This window comes from Leptonychotes weddellii, chromosome 11, assembly GCF_054177405.1.
Source record: "Leptonychotes weddellii isolate Sample4059 chromosome 11, ASM5417740v2, whole genome shotgun sequence".
NCBI lineage: Eukaryota > Metazoa > Chordata > Mammalia > Carnivora > Phocidae > Leptonychotes > Leptonychotes weddellii.
The window spans coordinates 49,978,978-49,998,589 of NC_138379.1; the positions used below are offsets into that span (position 1 = coordinate 49,978,978).

Here is a 19,612-nt window from a genome sequence, read left to right on the forward strand (position 1 = left end):
TAAGGTGTTTATCTTATAAATAGCAGATAGCTGATTCTCTTATTTTTAAAATTCAGTCTCATTTTCTGTCTTTCTGTGTTTACTGATACATTTTTATTTCCACCCTTTTTATTTTTAAGATTTTATTTATTTATTTGACAGAGAGAGAGAGAACACAAGCAAGGGGAGCAGCAGGCAAAGGGAGAGGGAGAAGTAGGCTCCCTGCTTAGCAGGGGGAGTGGGAGAGGGAGAAGCAGGCTTCCCGCTGAGCAGAGAGCCCGATGTGGGGCTCGATCCCAGGACCCTGGGACCATGACCTGAGCCAAAGGCAGACGCTTAACGACTGAGCCACCCAGGCGCCCCTCCACCCTTTTTTATAATGGTTTTTATTCTACATCTATATTTCTTGCCTTCTTTTGGCAGTGATAAGGTTTTTTATTCTCTTCTCCCCTCTGCTGGTTTGGAAGCTACTGGTTTGTTCTAGTTCTTTTCTTCTGGTGTTTATTTAAATATTTTTTGAATACATACTTAAAATCCAAACTTATTTCTTCTCTTCTTTTAGGTAATTGAAAGAAGCTACTTTAACTTTGTATATGCTCCTCCTAACTTACATGTTATTTGCCGGAGATAGAGCGAGAGAGAGAGCGAGTGCACGCTATTCAGTATGTAGTTCCACCTTGTATTAGTCTTTGCTGCATGACAAATTTCCACATACGTAGTGGCTTAAAGTAACACACATTTATAATCTCACATTTTCTATGGGTTAGGAGTGTGGGCCTGGCTTAGCTGGGTCGTTTGCTTAGAGTCTCACAAGGCTGTAATCAAGGTGTTGGCTGGGGCTGTGGTCCCATCTGAAGCTTGACAAGGGAAGACTTTACTAGCAGAATTTGGTTCCCAGTGGTTGTAGGATTAAGGCTTCAGTTTCTTGCTGGCTTTTGGATGGAGGCTACTCTTAGCTACTGGAGTCTTCCCTGGGTTCCTTGCTGCATGAGACCCCCAAAATAGGCAACCCAACAATGTGTGGTAGCTTGCTTTTTCAACGCCAGCAAGGGAGTGAGAGACTCCAGCAAGATGGGTGCTACAATCTCATATAATATCACATACACATAAATATGTATATCTTGTCATCTTGCTGTATTCTGTTGGTTTGAAGCAAGTCACCAGTTCTGCCTACATACAAAGGGGGAGGGAGTTACACAAGGGCTTGGATACTAGGGGGTGAGGATCCTGGTGGCCACTTTATTTAAGAGGGAGAGAGAGAGAGCGGGTGAGAGGGAAGTGGTGGGGAAGTGCAGAGAGAGAGAGTCTCAAGCAGATTCCACACTGAACTCAGAGCCCCACGGGGGGCTGGATCCCATGCCCCAAAAATCACAACCTGAGCTGAAACCAAGAGTTGGACACCCAACTGATTGTGTCACCCAGGCACCCCTATTTATTTTTTTTTAAATATTTTATTTATTTATTTTAGAGGGAGAGAGAGTGTACACAGGCAGGGTGAGGGGCAGAGGGTGAAGGGGAAGGAGAGGGACAAGCTGACTCTGGCTGAGCGCAGAGTGGATGCTCTGCTAGATCCCATGGCACCCTGGGATCGAGACCTAAGCCAAGACCTGAGCTGAAATCAAGTCACTTGTCAACCGACTGAGCCACCTCAGCACCCCCTGGTGGCCACTTTAGAATATGCTTGTCACAAACCTTGTGTTTATACTTCCAAAACGAGGTAATTGTTTTTATTGTTTTATTTGTTTTTTTCCTTAAACTAGATCACTAAGGAACAACTTTCTTACTGTTATTCTGTGCTATTGGGTGGTTACTTTTCTATTTCATTTAACTACTGAGTAGGTAGTCCTTCAAGCATTTCATATAGATGATCTCAGATCCATTTCCTATCCTTCCATGGTCCAGTGCCTGATCTCCTATTCCTGTGTGAGCATTTGAAACTCTACTTGCTATGATAATGAGACAGGCAATTCACTGCCCTACCTCTTTCTCTCTGTAGGACAGTCATAACCCAGCCTCTGTATTGATTTTCAGGTTCTTCTCAATTTTTCCCTCTGGGAATTACCTTTAGTCTTTGAGGAGTTGAACTGTGCATTGAAAAATATATTATTCAGGGCGCCTGGGTGGCTCAGATGGTTAAGCGTCTGCCTTCGGCTCAGGTCATGATCCCAGGGTTCTGGGATCGAGTCCCACATCGGGCTCCCTGCTCCTTGGGAGCCTGCTTCTCCCTCTGCCTTTCTCTTTCTCTCTCTGTCTCTCATGAATAAATGAAATAAAATCTTTTAAAATATATATATATATATTATTAAGCTTTATCCAGTATGTCTAGGTATTTGTAATGCGAGGATTTTTGGGGTGTCTGCCATATTGCTCAATAGCTATTTATTTTAGCTAACGATTTATACATTTCAAAACTAGAAATACTATTAACTATATATACACATAAAAATGTATACTTACAGATATATAAGATAAGAACTTCAGATAATCAGTATTGGCACATGTGGAATATAGAGTTGAGAAGTATAATGGGTAAAGACTTTCACAAACCGGCCCTTGATGACTTTTCTGATGTAATCTCTTGCCTTTCTAAACACTTGCACTTTATATTTCAGCAGTATAATTCAGCTTTTATTTTCTCGAACACAGAATGCAGCCTCATAGTTTCCTGTGTTTGCATACATTATTCTTTCTGATCTGGAATGTCCTGCTTTATTTCTCTCATCTCTTGGTTAATTTAGCCTTTTATTTTTTTTTTCTTTCACATTCATTTTTTCTCTTTAGCATTTTTAATTATTATATTTTTCATTTCTAAAGGTTTTATTTTACAAAGCTACCTGACAATTTGTGATAATTTTTTTATTTTTTGGTATTTTTTGTTGCTTTCTTTTATTTCCTTAAACGTATCAAACATATTTAATATCTTGTATCCATTAATTTCAGTATCTTTCATCTTTGTCTGTTTCTATTGCTTGTTTTTGTGTTCTTCCTTTATGGCTGCGTGTTTCCTTATGTGTTCTTATGATTTTTGACGATGATTTCATTGTTCTGTAGACTTGGGAAGTCTTTGAGGCCATGTTAGGTTGTAAAGTCAGTGAAGGGTGGGGACCTAGGATCTTGTTCATTGCTGTGTCCCAGGGCTTGTTACAGTGTTTACTACATGAGGCTTTCAGCAAATATTTATTGAATGAATGATGTGTATATGTCTCACATAGTATTTTAATTATTTATATATATGCCTATATTCTCCACTATATTGATAATTCCACAAGTTAAAAAACTTTTTAGCTTTAACTCAGTATCCATAGAACTTAGCACAGTATCTAAGATAGGATTAAGTCCTCAGTAAATGTTAGTTAAACCAGTGAGAAATCACTTGGCATATTCAGCCCATTGTAATCTATAGAATAAAAAAGGTTTATTTTTTGCCTGGTTGTCATTTTGAAGCCATTACTTACTAGTGGAGATACTAGAGAAATGATGAATCAACTCAGATAACCAGTAGTATGTCTTGATCTTGACAGATTAAAGCAGAACCTTTTTCCAGACTGAACTATAAAACCAGAACTTTTTTTTTTAAGTTTATTTATTTAAATAATCTCTACATGCAACTTGGGGCTCGAACTCACTATTCCAAGATCAAGAGTCGCATGCTCTTCCAACTGTGCCAGCCACGCCCCCTAAAACCCGAACTTTTGAAGTTCCGTGTCACTGAAGGCTGATCACATTATCAACTATTCAAGTACTTACTGATTTCAGGGCATTGTGAATATATAAAGTATTCAACAAATATTTACTAAATACCTACTACATGTATAGTACTTTGCAATGTTGTTTGATGGATTTTTTTCCCCAATAGGTTATGTGATACATGAGGTATAAACTTAAAATGTGAAAAGGTGACTAGCAGAAAAGATAAATGATTTGTTTCAGCAGTGAAAGAATTGTCTTAAGACAGTATCATTTCTGGCAGCGCCGGCCTTAGTGGCTGAGGAGAGCGGGAGGAGGTTGCGGCCGCGGGAAGATGGCTCCTTCTCCTACCAAATGCAAAGACCGCTCTGATGAGAAGTCCAGGGATTGTTCTAAAGATAAAGGGGCCACCAAGGAGTCAAGTGAGAAGGATCGTGGCAGGGATGAAACTCGGAAGAGGCGCAGCGCTTCCAGTGGTCGCAGCAGCACCAGGTCCCGGTCCGGCTCTACCTCCCGCTCGGGCTCCAGCAGCAGCTCAAGCTCTTCTTCAGCGTCTAGCCGCTCGGGAAGCTCCAGCACATCCCGCAGTTCCAGCTCCAGCAGCATCTCTGGCTCGCCAAGTCCTTCTAGGCGCAGGCATGGTAACAGGAGGTGCTCCCGCTCCAAATCCGAACCACCCAAAAGAGATGAAAAGGAAAGGAAAAGGCGGAGTCCTTCCCCTAAGCCCACCAAGGGAGGCTCACCGGGAATGTGACCAAGGACCACATCATGGAAATACTCTCTACCTATGGGAAAATTAAAATGATTGACATGCCTGTAGAAAGGATGCACCCCCATCTGGCTAAAGGCTATGCATACGTGGAGTTTGAGAACCCAGATGAAGCCGAGAAGGCACTGGAGCACATGGATGGAGGACAAATCGACGGCCAGGAGATCACTGCCACCACTGTGCTGGCCCCCTGGCCTCGGCCACCCCCCAGGCGATTCAGCCCTCCAAGGAGGATGCTGCCACCACCTCCCAGGTGGCGTCGGTCGCCCCTGCGAATGAGAAGAAGGTCACGCGCTCCCCAAGGTGCAGGTCCCTCATGCGCCGGCGGTCTCGCTCCCCTGGCCGCCGCCGCCACAGGAGCCGCTCCAGCTCCAACTCCTCCCCATAAGCAGGGCCCCCGGAGCTCTGCGCCCTGTGACTTCGATCCCATCCACTTCGGCTTTGTCACTTCTCTAGCCAAAGGAGAGTTGTTTGGAAAGAAATTCCTCACTCGGGGCAGGCTTCGAAGACAGCAACTGAGACGTTTCCTCTGAAGGCGGAGTTCCAGAGGAGTACTCATGGTTTGGGGTTGTGCCTGTAAGCATGCCTTCCAGTTTTCTGGTTAGAAAGCTCCCACATTTCCAGTTCCTAAGAGAGTGCATCCAGTGGCAAAGCCAGCAGGGACAAAGCAGGGCTCCAGGTGGTAGTGTGGCCGCAGCCTGGGGGTGGGGTACCTGTTCCATTTCCACAAATGACTGGGGGCTGGTTGGGCGTCCCGGTCCTGCCCTTGCTTCGTGGTCTGCAGGGTCCCTCAGGAAAGGGTGCACCTGGGTGCAGCTGTCGTTCCTGCTCACCTGGCCCTGCTCCCCCGATCGAGTCCTCTTCCCACACCTGTGGTCAAATGGCCCATGTTAGTTCCGAGAAATGGTTTTGTTTCTACGTGTACTCGCGTGCGCACACACACCCCCTGTCTCCCTTCCTCTGAAATTGGTGAGCATAACGAGAGCCGGCTCAGCAGGGTCATCACGGACCACCCCCTGCTGCAGCTGCTGCTCAGGGTGGTCTTGCAGGTTACCTGGGCAACATGTACATTGCTTCTCTTGGCTTTTATTGTACAGTCAGTACTACAGATTTGTTGTTTTGAGTTTTGTAACTTATAGCATTTTAGGCGCTGTTGTGTTTGTACTTTGTTGTGTAGAGTGAAGGGATTGTGTTGAATAAACAGGATTAGAATACAAAAAAAAGAAGTATCATTTCTTTAGTCATATGGATCACAAATGAATAAATTCTATAGACATTCAGATGAGTCTAGTATAGTTGCCAGAACTACATGGCTTGCTTGGCTCTTAAGATTTATTAGGATAGACCAACACTTATGATTGTGTCTCTCTTATTCTCGTTCTTTCCTTTTGCTTTTTCTTTTTGCATGTTGTGGTGGTAGGAACACAGCTTGTTAAAGAGAAATGACATGAGATTGAATCTAGATATTCCCACTTGGGAGCGATATGACACTGGGAAAATTCCTTAATCTTGCTGTGGCTCAATTTACTGATAGTAAACTAAGAATGGTAAGACCCAGCTCACAAGGTGATATTTTATATTAGAAAGATTATGTAAATAATGTCACTAATTTAGTTCCAGGCATATAAACTCAATAGATACTAGTACTCTTCTGCTTTATTCTTTTTCTTTTATTATCTAATTTGTGTGATTTTTTTCACTATTTCATTCTCATTCTTTTTTAAAATAAAAATCAACTTTAAAATTAAGTCAGTATTTAGATGAAAGGTTAATGGAAAAGACCATGGAAATATTCCAGTTATATGTATGTGTGGTTGTAAGAGCATTGCTGTTTTAGTTGGATCACAGAGAAACCTTTGTTTGCTACATGGGACACTTGTCTTGGCTGACCTATCTCATTTTCTCTGGTTTTCTTTAAAACAGTTTTTTTTTTTAGACCTTTAAAAGCTGACACTCAGGGGCACCTGGGTGGCTCAGTTGTTAAGCATTTGCCTTTGGCTCAGGTCATGAGCCCAGCGTCCTGGGATCAAGCCCCACATCGGGCTCCCTGCTCGGTGGGAAGCCTGCTTCTCCTTCTCCCACTCCCCCTGCTTGTGTTCCCTCTCTTGCTGTGTCTCTCTCTGTCAAATAAGTAAATTAAAAAAAAAAAAAAAAAGCTGACACTTGGGCAATGAATACTCTGAAAAAAAGTCTTGTTCCAGTGGAAATTGACCCAAAGTTATTTGGGTAGAACTAGCACTAGAACAGTTCTTTTGGGGGTGTGGTGAGGGAGAGGGAGAGAGAGAATCTTAGGCAGGCCTCACGCCCAATGTGATGAGGAGCTTGATCTCACAACCCTGAGATCATGACCTGAGCTGAAATCAAGAGTCCAACGCTTAACTGACTGAGCCACCCAGGCGCCCCTAGAACAATTCATTTGAGAGATTTGGGAATTCAAAAAATTAAAAAACTTGTCTTATAATCTTTAATTTTTTCTCTACTGCTTAGGAATTTGATTTAAATTAAGCACTGTTTAAGACTTTAAATGAAATAAATTCATAAACTTATATTTTACTCAATGTGTTCTATTGGAGCAAGTATTTAGTTGCTTACACTGTTAAAGAATGAGATACTGCTAAACATTAACAACTAATTACACATTTCAAAAACAATTCCACAACTCAGATAGCTTTTCATGTTTAGAAAATACATATCAATGATTTGTTTTCATTATTCATATTGATTTGGAAGCTGACTAAAAGAAATGAATTATTTTTATTTCATTTTCCAGAACACTGAAATTCCCAGGAGGTTAAAGATATTTAATTCAATAAATATTTAAGAAACATATTTATAACCACCAATTAGAAAGAGATAAAATCACTAAGACATTTAAATTACTTTATTTTACTTTAGATTCTAAATTATTCATAATTATAAAATAAAATGTTTTACTTAATTTTTTTCATTTTGTGGATTTTTTTTTTTTAAAGATTCATTCATCCACTTCAGAGAGAGAATGAGTGCAGTGAGGGGCAGAGGGAGAGGGAGAGAGAAACCTTAGCAGACTCCTCACTGAGCTTAGAGCCCAACATGGGGCTCCATCTCACGACCCCGAGAACACGACCTGAGCCAAAGGCAAGGGTTGGATGCTTAACTAACTGCACCACCCAGGGGCCCCTCATTTTGCGGATTTTTTTTTAAAGATTTTATTTATTTATTTGAGAGAGAGTGGGAGAGAGAGCATGGTGAGGGGAGGGGCAGAGGGAGAGGTAGAAGCAGACTCTCTGCTAAGCCCACATCGGGCTCCATCCCAGGACCCTGGGATCATGACCTGAGCTGAAGGCAGATGCTCAACCAGCTGAGCCACCCAGGTGCCCCTCATTTTGTGGATTTTTAAAAAAATGTAATAGGACATTTCAATCCAAATCAACATAAGAATAAGAAATAGTTGATAAAAATGGAAAGAAAACAGGGTGCCTGGGTGGCTCAGATGGTTAAGCGTCTGCCTTCGGCTCAGGTCATGATCCCAGTGTCCTGGGATCGAGTCCCGCATCGGGCTCCCTGCTCCTTGGGAGCCTGCTTCTCCCTCTGCCTCTCTCTCTTTCTCTCTGTCTCTCATGAATAAATAAATAAAATCTTTAAAAAAAAAAAAAAAGAAAACAGGTTATTAGTACCCTTGCATTTGAATCCTGACTTTACCTTGTTCAAGCTGTGTGATCTTGTATATATTAGGACAAATTGCTTAATTTTGATTTCACTTTCTTAGCTGTCAGATTAAAAATACTTATAGGTTGGTTTTGAGTATTAAGTTAAACAAAGTAATGACCTTATGCACTCTGAAGTACCATGTAAAATGTTGGGTAATGGCTTTCTTAAGAATTTAGAGTATCAGATTATGCACTGAAATTTAAACTTCCTTTTCATCCATGAGCTGAAAAAGTATTCATTTTTCTGTTTTAAAAGTCTCATTTTTTGCTACAACTAAGCTCTACCTAACACGATGTCTAAGCCTCATAATTGGTGGTCATATAATTGTGGAGTGAAGGAATGAATATATTCAACCTCTTGATACCAACATTATGTATTATTATTAACCTCTTTACTAGATAGATGGATACAGATGCCTTTGTAACTTATTCCAATAAGTCTCATCAAGATGTAGAGATATTACCTTAAGCCCTCAAATAATAGCACAGGCGTGTAATTGCTGCAGACTTGGGAGGCAGCCTAGTTTAATTGATAGACCTATCTATACTCTGGGCTTGAGTCCAGTTCTGCCCCTTACTGGTTGAGCAAAAGTGGACAAGTCATTTAATCATTTAAGTCTGGGTTTCTCTAGTCTACTTCTTAACAGGGTTACTTTGGGAATTTAATGTTAGTGTATGTGAAAGTATTTATAGACTATATAGGAGTATAAAATACAGAAATTTTTGTTTTATTAAGATTGACAAGGATATGAGCTGAACCATATGGCTTATTTTTACATTCATGAAAGTGTACAGAAAATAGTATTGCAAAGATCTCACAAGTTTGGGTATTTGAAAGGACTCATGAGTCTCCATAGAGCATATTCACCTAAGGCTTTTATTTAAAGTTAAAGGATATGGTGTAGCAAGAGAAAGAGAGAGTGGACAAGCATTAAGAATGTGGGGGACATCAAGGGGAAACTGTCTGGAATCCTAATTTGTATACAGGTCCATTTCATCCCTGGATTGAACCACCAAGATCTGTGTAATAAATCTTGGGTTGTGGAGAGCTCAAGGCAGTTCATAGTGGGGTATTTTTGTGTTGCTCTGGTCATGTTAAGAAACATATTTATATGTTTCTTAGCAAGCCAGGCTGGCTAACCAGTTCTATCAGGTGAACACCTGTCAGTAAACAAACTGGTTTACAGGTCACCTGGGAGTTTTGGACTTTAAACAGCACATCATAAATCTAATTGACCTTATCTTTTTTTTTTTCCAAAGATTTTATTTATTTATTTGACAGAGAGAGAGAGAGAGAGATCACAAGTAGGCAGACAGGCAGGCAGAGGGAGAGGGAGAAGCAGGCTCCCTGCTGAGCACAGAGCCTGATGTGGGGCTCGATCCCAGGACCCTGGGATCATGACCTGAGCTGAAGGCAGATGCTTAACCATCTGAGCCACCAAGGCGTCCCTAATTGACCTTATCTTGTCCAAGAGCCAGATACCCAGATGTCCTCAGAGATGAAGATAGAGTTTTCCCAGTCCAGCTGTAAATTGACCCTATCGTACACAATTATATTCAGAGCACCTACTATGTACAAGGTATATGGTATGCCTTTGGAATTGGCATCAAGACATCATCCTTGACAACCAGAAAGACTAGTGAAGAAGAAAAACAGAAAATCAACAAAGTGGTATTGGCAGGGGAATAAGCACCTAACTCTGTCACAGTCTCTAGGTGATTTCCTGCTTGCTTATTTAAGGCTTTACTGAGGAAGTAACAATTTAGATGGTTTTAAATGATGAGTAAAATTTTGCCAATGTCTAGAACAAGTGCCTAGCCAAGTAGGCATTCAGTAATATTTGATGTATTTAATTATTATATTTATGTACCTGAAGTAGGGAACAATATGTTCAAATCCATATATGATAAAAGTGCAAAGCTTTTCTGGGGAACAGATAATCTAATATGGCTGTGCAAAGAACACATGGTGGTAATGGCAAAGTGATTTAGGGACAGATTATTAAAGCTCTTGGGACACCTGGCTAGTTCAGTTAGAAGAGCTTATGTCTCTCCCCCTGCTCGTGCGCGCTCTGTCTCTGTCTCTCATAAATAAAAATCTTAAAAAAAAAAAAAAAAGAGTTACTTCTTGGCGTTTGGCACCAGACCTCACCAACATTCAAAAACTACATCATTAGGGCGCCTGGGTGGCTCAGTCCGTAAAGCATCTGCCTTCGGCTCAGGTCATGATCCCGGGATCCTGGGATCGAGTTCCACGTTGTGCTTCCTGCTCAGGGGGGAGCCTGCTTCTCCCTCTGCCTGCCGCCCACCCCCACTCCTGCTTGTGCTCTCTCTCTCTCAAATAAATAAAATAAAATCTTTAAAAAAAAAAGACTACATCATTAATATAAATAACATTTTTATGAAAAAAACAAAACAAAATTTAGTGATAAGAGTGGCATTGCTTTACAGTTTTTGGAGGTGTCTTTAATGTCTGGCTTAATGGAAGTCAGCTGGATTCTCATATCTACTTCTGCATTTTATCTGTGTTGTAATACGTTATTTCAATTGAAGTGTATAAAGAAATTTAGGATTTACACCAACATATGTAGTTGGGAAAGGGAGGACTTTTTTTTTTTTTTTTTAAGATTTTATTTATTTGACAGAGAGAGACACAGTGAGAGAGGGAACACAAGCAGGGGGAGTGGGAGAGAGAGAAGCAAGCTTCCCGCGGAGCAGGGCTCGATACCAGCAGCCTGGGACCATGACCTGAGCCAAAGGCAGACGCTTAACGACTGAGCCACCCAGGCGCCCCAGGGAGGACTGTTTTAATAATAGCCTTTCTAGATAATTTTGGGTGTTTTTCTTTGGTAGTATACCAAAACTTGACAAGTGTCAGTCTTAGTCATGTGTTTTGGAGTGTGTTGTTGGGGTTCGGAGCCGACAGCCAAGAAAGTATTCAGTATTTTGGCAGGAAGTAAGAAGATAGAATTTGTTTCAGATAATGGGCCCTACTTTGCACAGACATGTTTAAAATCCTCATTGGTGACCTCCCTACCACTGCTGAGTAGTTTATGTGCTTCCTCTTTTATTTAATGACTTTTTCAGCAATTAGATCTGATGAAATTATTTATGCCATAGGCAACAGGGAAGATTTAAATTCTGAGAACTCATGAAAAGATTTTAAGGAGGCATATAGCATAGGGAATGCAGTTAATAATACTGTAATACACTTAGCATGGGAAACATTTAGTAATGTATAAAATTGTTGAATCACTGTTGTACACTTGAAACTAACATGTTGACTATATTTCAATTAAAAATTTAAAATTTTAATAAAAGTGTTTCAAGGAGGAACCACTACTTATTAAAGAATATACAGATTTCTAGGGAAAAATTACTTCCTTTTGTGGCCTTTTTTGTCAACGTTAAAAACAATATTAACATAACAGGTCATATTTATTGGCACTTACTATGTGTCAACCACCATGCTAAGCACCTTATTTAATTATGAAAAATCTGTTTCGGGAATATTTATGATGATGGTCCTGCATATTTAGAGTTATTTCCTCCTTCTATGGAAAGAAAGTGAGTAACTTTCTTAACACTTTTGACATTTTATTAGTTTTTCAGCAAAGTTATGTATTTGCATGCTTTTGGTTGCCTTTTGTGTAACCAGTTGAGAATATATTCTTTCATCATAGAAAACTCTCTTAGTCATTCATGGCTTCTCTTCCCTCTCTCCCATCTCACAGCCATCTTAGTTCAGTTCCTTATCATCACTTATTTGGATTATTGCAATCATATCCTATTTGTCTCCTTTCTACCATATCCAGTCTCTCAAATATCTTAAGGTTATTTGTCTCTTTATCATTCCTCTGCATCATTTGCTCCCCATTTGCTCTCTCTGGAATAGAGTTCAGACTTTGTGCAGTTTGGTAGGGAGAGCATAGACATGTTGTCCATGTTTATATTTGTTCCACTTTATCAGAGTAGCTGTATGTACCTCCCAATACAACTTGCCTCCTAGACTTAATAAAAGTTACTTCTCATGGTTTCCTAGGCACACCATGTTCTTTCTTGCTTTGTACATTCGTGTGCTATCTCTGTCTCCAATATTGTTCTCTGCACTTGTTTAACTCCTATTTACCCTTTAAGGCACACTGAAATACCATCTCTTCTGTGAAATTTGTATCAATTATACCAAGCCAAGGGTTAATGAATTGATACCATTTTCTATGAACTTCCATTATGGTATGTGGTATTTTTTTAATTGATGTTAAAATTATGTTCATATGTTCATAAAATTCATATGGATTTCTTTTGTGGAAACCACTTTTCTTGTTTTTCTTATTAGAGAGTAATTACTTTCTTATTGTGGAAAATTTTGAATCAGTCAGCAAATATTGATTGGTTACTTTCAGTATGCCAGGCACAGTGCTAAGCCTGGGAGAAACTGGTGAAATCTACATGAAGTATATAGTTTAGACTTGGGGAAGTACTTAAACAGTTCACCTCTTCAAAATGTTGTGAAAGGAAATGTAGAAAATACAAAGAAGCAGAAAAAGAAAATGAAAAGCACCAGTAATCACTCTGCTCAGCATTACATTACAAAATGAAATGTAAAAATCAGACCTGGCCCAAGCAAGCCCATGAGGCACTATTGATCTGCATAGGTGGTGGCTTAGATTCCGTGCTCCCCAACTCCTGTGTCATCCACCCCTGTGACCTCATGGACCGTTTCTTAGGAGCAGTTAATTGTTTGCTGTACATCCTCCATACTGTCTTCTCTCTCTCTTTTTTTCTCTGCACACACACATATTTTAAAAATAAAAATATATGACTATGCCTTGTGTAATATTTTGTGGCCTGATTTTCTCAATGAAGGTAATGAATACTTCCATTCTTTAAAAAGTCATTTAGAAGGTAAACTATTTTTATTCTATAAGAGCTTACTTTAAATTAAAAAAAAATACATCAAGCCTACATTTCTCTATCAAAAGTGAAAAAATTTTTGTTCACCCCCGTCATGTGAAGTAATTCATTGAACCTATGTTCTTTTACTTTTCACTTACTTTACCTTTTTTTTTTTTTTTAAACCTCATACAAGTTAAGATAAGAGGGCCTGAAATATGGCAGTGATAGTGAGGATGAATGTAAGGGAATTCTAGTGAACATTCCCACCCCTTGCTCATTGCCCTTCTGCCTCTTGTGATAGCTCAGGACTCCTTTCCATCTCTTTCCTCTTTTTCTTTTCTTCTTCCCCAACTAGGAAGTCTGGTTTTTTTGTTTTTTTGTTTTTTGTTTTTAAGATTTTATTTATTTGTCAGAGAGACACAGAGCACAAGCAGGGGGAGAGGCAGGCAGAGGGAGAAACAGGCTCCCCACTGAGCGAAGAGCCTGATGTGTGGGACTCGATCCCAGGACCCTGGGATCATGACCTGAGCTGAAGGTAGCTGCTTAACCAACTGAGCCACCCAGGTGTCCCAGAAGTCTATTTTATATGCATATAAAGCAGTAAGCAAGATACTTGTATAAATGTACATAAAGATGTTCACTGAAGTATTGTTTAATAATAAAAAAAAACATAGAAACAACCTAGAATGTCCAGTGATATGGGAATAGATAAATAAAATTTGGTATATTCCTATGATAGCATACTGTACAGCAGTTGAAAGGAATGAACTATTGTAATTATCTACTGGATCTCTCAACTGTAATTTTTATTGATAAAAACTTTGTGGAGTGATAGAGTTATCCTGTTTATTTATTTATTTATTTATGTATTTATTTATTTATTAAAGATTTTGTTTATTTATTTGACAGAGAGAAACAGCATGAGAGGGGATAGGGTCAGAGGGAGAAGCAGGCTCCCCGCTGAGCCGGGAGCCCGATGTGGGACTCAATCCCAGGACTCTGGGATCATGACCTGAGCCGAAGGCAGTCGCTTAACCAACTGAGCCACCCAGGCGCCCTAGAGTTATCCTATTTAGATAAAAATAAAAAGCACAAAACAAAACTATGTTTATGGACATACATATATGTAAAATAATTTTTAAATGAATTACAATTATGCATCCAAATCAACACTAGCCATTACCTCTGGAAATGTGTGAAGGGGGATTGGACTGGAGAGATGGTTGACTTTGATTATATCAGTAAGGTTCATTTACTTTATTAAAATAAAAAGCTTGATGCAGACGTGGCAAAATGTAAATAATGATCAATTGTAGGTGGGGGGTGTATTTGTTACATTATTCTTTTTTCTGGATTATACAGTTTCTGTAATTAAAGGTCATTGTATAGTGTCTGGCACAAAATAGATATTTAATGAATTTCAGTTTTCTCTGTTTTTATCAACTGTTCCTACAGGAGGAATGGATCATTGTAGTATCAGTAAATAACTGGGATGTTACACAGCCAGTTTAATATCCCAGTTATTTAAAACTTCTCCAGCCACTTTAAAGATACCCTCCCCTACCCATGGTGATATATTTTGAGGTACAAATTCAGGAAATAAACATTCTTTATGACAGATTGGGCCAGGAACCTGTTCTTAGGAGAAATACCAATATACCCTGTCTAGCAACTTTTGTATTGTTTCATGGTTATTGTTTCTGCACTTAGAAGTCTTCTGTAGATTACAACTCAATAGACACTATGTCAAATAATTTATTGTGAAACCTGTGTTATTTAGCTAATTGGTTTTTTCTTCCAAGTTTTTATTGATTGATTTTTAAAGATTTTATTTATTTATTAGAGAGTGAGAGAGAGAGGGAGAGAGGGCGAGGGCGAGGGCGTGTGCATGAACGGGGAGGGACAGAGGGAGCCTGGCTTGGGGTTTGATCCTAGGGCCCTGGGATCATGACCTGAGCCGAAGGCAGATGCTTAACTGACTGAGCCACCCAGTTGCCCCTATGTTGTTGTTTTTTTTCTTTTAAAGATTTATTTATTTTGAGAGAGAGAAAAAGAAAGAGAAGGAGAGCATGGAGGGCGAGGGGCTGAGGGAGAGAAAAGCAGACTGCCCGCTGACTGCAGAGCCTGATGCAGGGCTCAATCTCATGACCCAGAGATCCTGACCTGAGCCAAAATTAAGAGTTGGACGCTTAACCTACTAAGCCACTCAGGCACCCCTTTCTTCCAAGTTTTTATTTTTTAATTTTTATTTTTAAAGATTTTATTCATTTATTTGAGAGAGAGAGAGAAGGAAAGCACAGAGGGAGAGTGAGAGGGAGAAGCCAACTCCCTACTGAGCAGAGACCCTGACGTGGACCCTGAGATCATGACCTGAGCCAAAGGCTGACACTAACCGACTGAGCCACCCAGGCGTGCCGCCCCCCCCTCCCCCCCCCGCCGAGTTTATATTTAAATTCCAGTTAGTTAACATACAGTGTAATATTAGTTTCAGTTGTAGAATTTAGTGATTCAGTACTTACAAATACCTGGCGCTCGGGGCACCTGGGTGGCTTAGTCTATATATATATACACACACACACACACCACACCTTTTTTATCCATTTCTATCTGTGGACACTCGGGCTCTTTCCATAATTTGGCTTTTGTGGACACCTGGGCTTTTTTCATAATTTAGCTATTGTTGATAATGCTATAAACATCAGGGCGCACGTATCCTTTCAAGTTAGTATTTTTGTATGCTTTGGGTAAATACCTAGTAGTGCAATTACTGGATCATAGGGTAGTTCTATTTTTAACTTTTTGCGGAAACTCCGTGTTGTTTCCCAGAACGGCTACACTAGTTTGCATTCCCACCAACAGTGTAAGAGGATTCCCCTTTCTCTGCATCCCCACCAACATCTGTTTCCTGTGTTGTTAATTTTAGCCATTCTGACAGGTGTGAGGTGGTATCTCATCGTGGTTTTTGACTTGTATTTTCCTGATGATGAGTGATGTTGAGCATCTTTTCATGTGCCTGTTAGCCATCTATATGTCGTCTTTGGAAGAGTTCTATTCATGTCTTTGGCTCATTTCTTAACTGGATTATTTGTTCTTTGGGTGCTGAGTTTGATAAGTTCTTTATAGATTTTGGATACTAACCCTTTATCAGATATGTCATTTGCAAATATCTTCTCTCATTCCATAGGCTGCCTTTTAGTTTTGTTGATATTTCCTTCTGGTATAGTCATGATTTTTAACTGATGCATTTCAGCTCTAAGTAAATGAAGAGTGAGTGAAAAATTACAGTGAGACTAGTTTTGAGTAAAGGATAAATCTGATACATGAATTAATTTGTGAGTAAAGAATTACTCCATTACATCATAATTGAATTGCTTCTAAAATAATGTCTATTAGTTTTTGAATATCTTTACTATTGTGTAAATTTGGCGCTAGTTTAATTTGCATGAGGGCAGAGTCTGTCTGGTTTTCCTTTGTATTCCATTATAGTGCTTTTCATAGTAGACATTCAGTAAAGACTTGTTTTTGAATGAGTGAATAAATGTAAAGCTGCTGCTCTTAAGAAATTTAACATAAGATGATAGATGTAAATACTTACATTTTGATTTAGTGAAAAGAGAGCTATCTGTGTAGGGCAATCTGTACTAAGTGCCAGATGAGGGGTTAGAACAGTCAGTGCTATAAGAAGAGGGAGTGATCATTTTCAGTAGGGTGACTAAGCAAAACTTATAAGTTTCAATGAAAATGGAGAGGAAGTAGGGATTATCAAAATAATCATTTTCTGATTTTGTTATTTCAAAATGCCTCTTCATCCTGAATATGGTTTGGAAACTTCCCCTTTTTTGACCTGTGGATAAATCTGGAATCTTCATTTCACTAAGTATTTCTCCAGGGAGATCAGGACCATCTTATTTCCCTTGTTCTTCTAATTCATGTCTTCTGTATCATTCTTTTCTGTTAATTGTTTATTCTCACTGTTTAGCTCTCATCTTTGAGCCTTCTTCAAAGCAGCATTATATAAAGATAATATTCTTTTTTTGCTATGAGTCTGTCCCTTTCCCTGTGACTTCCATCTTAATGGACTATAGTTTACCTGAGCCGTAACTAATGTGGAGCTCCCAAGGTCTTCTGTTACCTCTTTAAGAGACCACTATGTACTTGGCCTTTCTTCCCAAACCTAAAATGTACTTCCTCTTGAACTTAATATGAACATTTTCATTTTTATTATTTTATAATAAATGGTTTTAAGTTTTATTATTATAACATACATGCAGTAAAGTGAAAATAGAATGTATGTTTCAAAAAATAATGTAAAACCAGTTTTCATAAATTAAATAATTTTTTGAAGCTATTATATGTACTCTAAAGAAAATAGAATGACTCTTGTATTAGTAGTGATATAAATACTTCTTATCTTTCTTTCTTTCAAGGCATAGCTCCAGTGCTAGCTCCTTACTGAATCTCTTCTTGGGTTCCCTCCCTTCCCCTGAGTATGTTGTTGGGTGCTCGTTGGTCCTGCCATTCTCCCTTGCTAGTTGGTTACCTGTCTCTCTTTCCTACTAAATTGTATATATATTTTCTTAGAACAGGAACCAGGGTTATTCACCTGCTAAACCTTTCTTCTCATCTCCCATCTCAGTGACTTACCCATAGGAAATACTTAATAAATGTTTGTCAAATTGAACTGAATTTGTACTTAAAATTCTTTAAAGTAAGACATACCTGTATTGGTTTCCTGTTTTTATTCTGATATCTGTCTTAAAAGCTACTAAGGAGTACCTAATACTGTAATATGCATTTGTGTGATTTTTTAAAACTCTGGGTGAAATAGCTTATACTACAGTTTTCTTTGTTTTTCTTTATTATTGTTTTAATTGGAAGGCAAACTTTCTCCCTTCTGACAACTGTTCTGAGCTGATCTAAGTACCAAGACAATTCCCAGGCAGCACTTAATTTTTATTTTATTTTATTTTTATTTTATATCCATTAATTAACATATAGTGTATTATTAGTTTCATAGGTAGAGTTTAGTGATTCATCAGTTGCATATAACACCCAATGCTCATTACATCAAGTCCCCTCCTTAATGCCCATCACCCAATACCCCATCCCCCTCCCCACCTCCTCTCCAGCAACCCTCAGTTTGTTTCCCGTAGTTAAGAGTCTGCTACGGTTTGTCTTCCTCTCTGATTTAATTTTATTTTATTTTTCCCTCCCTTCCTTTCCCTATGTTCATCTGTTCTGTTTCTTAAATTCCAGCACCTAATTCTTAACATAGCAAGATTGTGGAAATTCCTGTATAATGTTCAGTGGATCTTTGTCATATCAGAAATGATCTTTTTGGGTCATATTTATTGTTTTCATCATACTTCTTTAAAGAATTTCAGTATTTTGGGTCCCCCCCCCATTTTACAGGTCAGGAAACTAAGTCTTTTTTTTTTTTTTTTTAAGATCTTATTTATTTACTTGTTAGAGAGCACAAGCAGGAGGAGCTGCAGGCAGAGGGAGAAACAGGCTCCCCGCTGAGCAAGGAGCTGCATGCGGGCTTGATCCCAGGACCCTGGGATCATGACCTGAGCTGAAGGCAGCCGCTTAACCAACTAGCCAGCCAGGAGTCCCAGGAAACTAAGACTTAGGCATAAATAAGTTTCCCAAGTTAACACAACTAGAAAGTGGTAGGAATAAAATGTTGCCTGATATAAATTGAGGAGATTAAATTAGATGATCTGCCTGTCTTCTTTCAGCTCCAAAGTCTCTGAAGTTCTGGGAGTCTTTAACATTATTTGAACATTTGTATAAGCAGTAAAATATTTGACAAAATGAACTTGCTTTGGGGAAAGTGTCGGGTTGCTTTCAAGCTCAAACCAGTTTACTGCTCTCACGGAGATCATTTGCTGACTGTGCCGGAGGGCTCCTCACAGTGGCAATGAAGTAATACCTATCATTTTTTCAGCTTCACCAGGTTTTAATGCTTCCATTTTTTTTATCTTCCATTCTGGGTGGTGGTTATACTCTTGAAAATATAATTGAGCTCTCAATGTCTACCCAGTTGCCCCAGGGCTTTCTTGTATCCAGCAAAATTCAGAACCCGTAAGACTGCTGAGTGCACTGGCTCCACCTACTCTCATGCTGAGAGGCAAACATCTTCCTACTGTTATCCATTGAGAGTTGTTTCAAATTTACCTTTGCATATTGCCTTTTCCCCCTGACTTTCTTTCCTTTACTTTTGATATTAGAGTTTTCTTTTCATTTACCAAAATTTGCTTTTACTTATTAAGAAATTTCTAAATTATGGGAATGTTGTTAACGTCTGTAATTTTTATTTGGTGGGAGAATACGAAGAAATTATGTTTGGGGGTATGAAAATACTGTAGTTTTCAGATTCAAAAAAATTCCTTAAGTCTATATTCAAGGAGGATTCCCTCTATAAAAAAATATTTTTTTGCTTGAATGTTTTAGTGTACTTATTGTGTGGTATATGAATGAATCTCTAGTTTTTACTTCTGGTAAAAAACTTTTAATTGAATTTTCTGGGAGCATCCCAAACCCAGGTAAACTCTAATTAGAAGTAATTTAGCCTTCATTTTCTATCATT

General features: G+C 39.1%; 1 protein-coding gene and 1 pseudogene across 5 annotated transcripts in view; both read left to right on the forward strand.

Moving 5' to 3' along the window:
• LOC102740322 (uncharacterized) overlaps window positions 1-4,953 on the forward strand; it is a 5,635-nt pseudogene extending 682 nt beyond the window's left edge. Inside the window, exon 2 of the transcript XR_014138763.1 lies at window positions 3,950-4,953. The product of XR_014138763.1 is annotated as an uncharacterized LOC102740322 (transcript). The remainder of the gene's footprint in view (window positions 1-3,949) is intronic.
• Window positions 1-19,612, forward strand: part of ACER3 (alkaline ceramidase 3) — a 147,630-nt gene that overhangs the window by 14,155 nt on the left and 113,863 nt on the right. The gene's annotated exons all lie outside the window — the stretch shown is intronic.